Here is a 6,000-nt window from a genome sequence, read left to right on the forward strand (position 1 = left end):
AATAAAGGTTGAAGACAACTGTAATTTGATGACTATAATCCAAAATGTATCTTAAGTTAGGCTGTACGATAAATTGTTAAAAGTCTCATCCTACACAAAGAAAAGAGTTTTCCAAACAAACCAACACACTGTACATCTAACTGTGGAGCTGCAGCCATTGTTCAAGAACCATTTGTCCAACTGTCCTAAAATATGGGAGACAGATTAGGGTGGGAAGAACAGTTGGTGACACGAAAATACAATTTACAATCTTCTCCGTGGTGTTTGGTGGCACGGGAGAGGAAGGAGGGGTCTAATTGGACACAAGCCTGCGTCTGGTAGTCCTGTCACAGCCCAGAGGGGTTTAACTGTGTGCGTGTGTGTGTGTGTGTGTGCGTGTGTGTGTGTGTGTGAGAGAGAGAGAGAGTGTGTGTGAGTGAGTGAGAGAGGAAGGGAGAGAGACGTCAAGTGAGAAAGAAGAGACGAACAGAAAGAGAATGAGAACAAACAGAGAGCTCCATTCAGGTCTGATCCACAGACACATCATTCAGTCTGACATGACGATACATCTCTGGGACCAGTAGTATTCGTATAGGGCCTCGCCAGCCAGGCCAGTCACAGATGCATCATTCACACCCACACGCAGACACACAATCACACGTCTTGCTGAGTCTTTCCTACACTGCTACCAGGCATTTATATCACTATGGAGAATCTTTCATTCATAGTTTCCCCCTTGACGTGAACACATTGCAAAGATTCTCTATGGAGCTTATTCATGCAAGTGTACCGCCCCCAAAATGTAATGAATGTCTTTACTGCCAAGGTTGGAGTGAGAGTTTATCCATTAGCGAGCCATAATATTGACAGGGCCGCGCTCTGCAGGTCCAAACTCCAGCCTTGTAGCCGTAACATTGGCCGACAGACAGGGGGTAGTATGTCAATGTGAGGTGCTTACAGGCCGATAAAGGCTGCTGTTCCAATTCCTATAGGCAGGCCTTGATGGACAGCACACAGAGAGAGAGAAGCAGAGAGGGAGGGAGAGAGGGAGGGAGAATCGCAAGGGAGGGAGACTGAGTAGTGCCAAGTGCTCTTACAGCCTTTAAGAGTTTAGAACTGAGCTGGAATTTGGTGAAAGGACAAGGAGGCAAGATGAGATAGGATTATCAAACTGCTCAGAGACTAAATGTTTTTCCCTTGAGACCTTGACGGCAGCACAACACACACACAAGTATACACTCTTTAAGAAGAAAAGCACACAAATTGGAACATTCAGGAATGAGTTGAGATGCACTTTCACACTGAAAAACACACAAATGCACACAGTCTACCAAGCCCATCAGCCACTGTCACACTGACTAGGGTTGCCATAATACCAGAATTGTAAACATTCATACAATACTGGCATAAAAAAATGACACTCGATACCTCTTTGTACAATGCTGGTACAGAAAAAGTCATTGCATACTGACTGCTTTTGTTAGCATTTTATTGCTTTAATGTGGTACTGAAAAAATACTGAACTACTGATACTTCTGACAAGCTTAACACTGCCCCAGACGACCAGAGGAACTTCAGCCTGCAGTAATTAAAAAAAACTACTCTTTTACTTTTACTATAATTAAACATTAACTAATAAACCACACATCAGTCACTTAGGAGCCACTAGCAATTATTTTAATTATTAATTAATATGAATTAATCGTTTAGTCTATAAAATGTCATAAATTTGTGGAAAATGCTCATCACAATTTCCCAGAATCCAAATCTTCACATTGCCCCTTTTGTCCAGTCAACAGTTCAAAACCTAAAGACTCTGCCTTCATCATGAATGACAAACAAAAGCTGCAAATGCTCACATTTAAGAAGCTGGAACCAGCAAATGTTTGACATCTTTGCCTGAAAACTGACTGAATCAATTATCAAATTAATTGGAAACTTATTTTCTTTCAATCAACTAATGCTGCAGCTCTACAACCAGCATTATCTGATGTGTGCTTGTCCTCTTTGTTTCCATCTGTCCATCAAAAAGCCTTCAGAATGACTTGGGTGCCATTGCAGATTCATTCAATGAAAGAAAGCATGAAATCCAGCAATGTCACAATGATTTCCCCTACCACCCCAAAGCACATCTCAGCTAAATGCTATAAAACATCTTCTTTGAAAAGATGCCTTTATAATTTCCTGAGTAAAATGTGTTAAATATGTGAATAAACATATGGCTCTTCTGATTGTTTATCCAATAAAGACTCCACCATATATAATGTTACTATGCCACTGAAACAAAATCAAATGTGAACAAAAGCCTAGTACATCTATCCACTGCACCAGCCTGTGAAGCCACACTGCCCCTCATGGTTTCTCCAGGATACAGCCTCGTCCCTGCAGCCACACTCTGTTGAGTGTGGACTAAACACAAGTATGTAGGCGTGGGATTATTAGACCAAAAAATCCCATAACAACTTAAAATGAATCATCTCAGTGCTTGCAAAATATATCTGCAACAATGATAACACAACGGTGCACATTAAGTATGGAGTTATGTGAAACGGTATTTGGAAAGCAAATACTGAATTGATGCATTGAGTGTGGAGTGCAGGTGGATAGAGGGAGGGAGAAACCGGCAGAGGGGCTCAGAGTACTCAGTGTGACTGCTGTACGAGGGATCTGCATTTTGCATAGGCTGGAGCAGCTGCTTTCTGTGCATGAGGTGCAAGAGAGGAGGGTGAGAGGAAGGAAGGAAGGTGAGGAAGCAGGAAGCAATGGAGCAGTAAAGAGACAAAGTATAGGGTCGCATTTGGAATCAGAGACCCACATAACATTACATGTTTGAGACTACATCAGCGTGAGCACCACAGAGTCAGCCCTACTCTGTTACTTCCCTTTGCTTAAATGCCTGGAAATCAGCTCAAGCTCCAACAAACCATCCCATTCAAGTGTAGATGACACTGATGCCAGAAAATGACACACAGCTACGCCGTGCCAAAGGGGATGATTAGCCTTCTGTACAACTCGGATGTAGGCAAAAACCAATGTGTTGATAACAAAGATACTGTCTCCTGAACAAATGCATCATTTTTAAGACGGTGTTGACCGTAACACTATCTTAAACATTTAGCATTGAGGGAAAATTACTCATCATTGCTCATCACCACGTCTCTTGGCATACTCCATGTGGCGTGACTCCAACACAGGGAAAAGAGCGGAGCAATCGAGAGGACGGTGATGTACGTGAATTGTGTCTATTCAAATGCCTCTAAATCATCTAAATACATGAAAGAAAGCAAATTTGTTTAACTGAACTGAAGCCTAGTAAGTGCATCATTTAAATTTCCTCTCAGTGTGTCACTCAAAAGTCTGAAAACAGTTAAAAACCACCACAGCTGGGTTTTAAAATCTACTCAGTACAGAAGGACTTGACTGACATTTATGAAAATAGTGAAGTACATGGGCACAAACACATAAATTCACACCCAACCTCCTTACTTCTGTATCAAAGCAAAAATCCTTCAAAAGAATAAGTTCAACCTGAAATAATACACAACATGTGACCCTAAAGGATACTACCAGGACTTAAGATAAAGTCACATTAAACCATCTGCATACCACAGGGAGTAAGTCCCTGTAGAAATATTAGTCTTATACAGCGTTCTCTGTTAACATGAGTATCCCTAAAGTCAAGCCCTGCAGTCAAGTTCAAAAGCTCAGAGAGGAGTATCTGCTTGCTTCTGTTAATATTAATTTTACATCACGCAAGGCACAATTTCAATTGCAAGACAAAGCTGACACATCTACTTATTGAAATAATAAATGTTCTATAGTCTTAGACTGGCTACAGTGGGATGTTTAAAGGCAGAAATATTTTAATAGTAGAGATTTTGTAACTGTGAAACCCCAAATACTACAAGACAAACATTTAGAAAGATTCTTAGTACCATGCATGCTTGAATAGTTTCAGGCTACACAAAATCATTCCAACGTGGATCCCTACAGATGCAGGACATGCTCCAAAACTGCATGGATTAAAGAACTTTTCTATAAGAACCACCCTGTGTTCATCATTCAACCTTTTAATTTCAAGATGTCATAAAATTACAGCTGTTAAGCATCCTGGCAAAACCATGTGGAGTAGAATATCTCATAGTTTTGTCCATTTCCATGATTTACAGCCGAGCCACGACTTAAAATCCAAATCGCGGTCCAAGAGTCTACACACATGCCACTAAATGCAAGTCCTATACGCGCTGGGTTTATCCCCGGAGGCACTGCGTAAATCCGACGCGGAATCCCCGACAAATCTTTCAGTTTTTAACCTTCAGAGTTTACCGCTGCGAGAAGAACAAGCACAATTTGGGCATGCAGCTCTCTCATGAAGGGCATGGATCATATGAAGCGCCAAACGGAGGGAATCCAGCCAATACAAGGGTCCCAAGTTGAGAGAAATAGCAGAAATGCCATGTTTCTGCAGTTCCCCCCTGGGCTGGTTATACGATCCAAACGGACAGGTTCGGAATGAAACCCGCCCGATCGCCCGGAGTGCGCAGAGCAGAGCGGGCTTGGCGCAGCTAGAACAGGTGCAACACGCCTCCATCACCTGGCTGCATGGTGCAGTGGCAACCTCACACCCAAAACCTGTCTATAATGGCACCAAAAGCACTCTAAAAACAGTCCTGGTAGAGCAAACTAACGCTGTGACAAGCCTCTTTTCCTTACCTGTAATCTATGCAGATATCACTTCACAGCCGCATCGACACTGCGGATAAGAGGCACGTCCAGAGCAATCCCCAACTCCTTTTACTCCCCCCAAAAAATGAGAAACGCTTAGAATAATGTTATATCCTGATCAAAACGGGCTTGTCCACTTTAAATCCCCGGTAGACGTGGAGATAGAAGGCGATTCCTGCACGGGAAAAAGAAATAGCAGCAGACTTCCAGCATGCAGCATCCCCGATCAGCAGGACTCTACTACGCCGCTCTGAGCTTTCTGAGACCCGGGAGCTGCACCTCCCATCCCCCGGCGAGGACGCACTTGGTATGCCGTTGGAAAAGCCGCTGCGCCGTATGGGATACCGCAGGAGGCTGTGCTTGTGTGCGTGTGTGTGCGTGTATGTGTGTGCGTGTGTGTATAGATGTGACTCAGTGCGGTGCTCCTGCTCAACTGAGGTGCTGAGGGTGCTGCAGCGGAGTGCGAAAGGAAGAGAGGAGAGGAGGGAGGGACGGAGGGAGGGAGAGAGGAGCGCTGCCGAGGAGTTTGCAGCTTCGCGGCGGATCTTGAAGCTCGGGAGGGACTGAGTAGATGGCGCTTCGCCCGTTTGCAAAAAGCCACTGTTTTTTCTATTTTTTTTTTTTTTTAACCAAGGATCTTGACTCGCCTGCAGTAACATCTCGAGTCTGGAGGGGGGCTGCGTTTGGGTTACATTTTCTGGCAAATAACCTGAGCTCCAGACAAAACAACAAACCATTTATTAACATAATCACGTTTAGGATCTTCTTCTTTTTTTTTTTTTAAGACAGAGACAAAGTGGCAGATGAAGTGAGACAATTCCACTAGTGTCTAATCCACGTGGATATTCAGTGTCATCCACTTTTAAGAAGAAATTTAAAAAGTTGATTCAGATTTATCAGCTGCATCCTTTAACTGGTAATTTTCACATTAGAAAACAACAATATGACTGTGAGATTAAATAGAGCTTATGCTTTGTTAAAATAGAGATTTATGCAAGGTTTTATGTAATGTATCCATCCCGTTGAGAATGGGATTTGGCGATGCCAAAGGGGAATTTACACAAATACAGCTACAATGCCGGGGTGAAATGATCAGATCATCGGATTTGAATATCTAATCGCAGGATCATTTAAAGATAGAGATTAGGCAACACAGCCGACATAATTACGACACTTGCATAGTTGTAGGGGATTAGAATCTGCATTTTTTGTTCTTTGATGATCTTTTAACATGCTCCAGGAGTGTATCCTCCCCCCATACATTTTTAAGCAATTAATATTCTAAAAGGACTAATT

The 6,000-nt window shown here is 42.8% G+C and overlaps 1 protein-coding gene across 1 annotated transcript in view; it reads right to left on the reverse strand.

The window, feature by feature from the left end:
- The window catches only part of plxna4 (plexin A4), a 311,022-nt gene extending 305,272 nt beyond the window's left edge, over positions 1–5,750 (reverse strand). The window contains exon 1 of the mRNA XM_084711313.1: positions 4,693–5,750. The gene's annotated coding sequence lies outside the window, so the exon portion shown is untranslated. The remainder of the gene's footprint in view (positions 1–4,692) is intronic.
- Between the last annotated feature and the right edge of the window lie 250 nt (positions 5,751–6,000).

The sequence above is a fragment of the Lutjanus erythropterus genome, chromosome 22, assembly GCF_056507025.1.
Source record: "Lutjanus erythropterus isolate fLutEry1 chromosome 22, fLutEry1.hap2, whole genome shotgun sequence".
NCBI lineage: Eukaryota > Metazoa > Chordata > Actinopteri > Lutjaniformes > Lutjanidae > Lutjanus > Lutjanus erythropterus.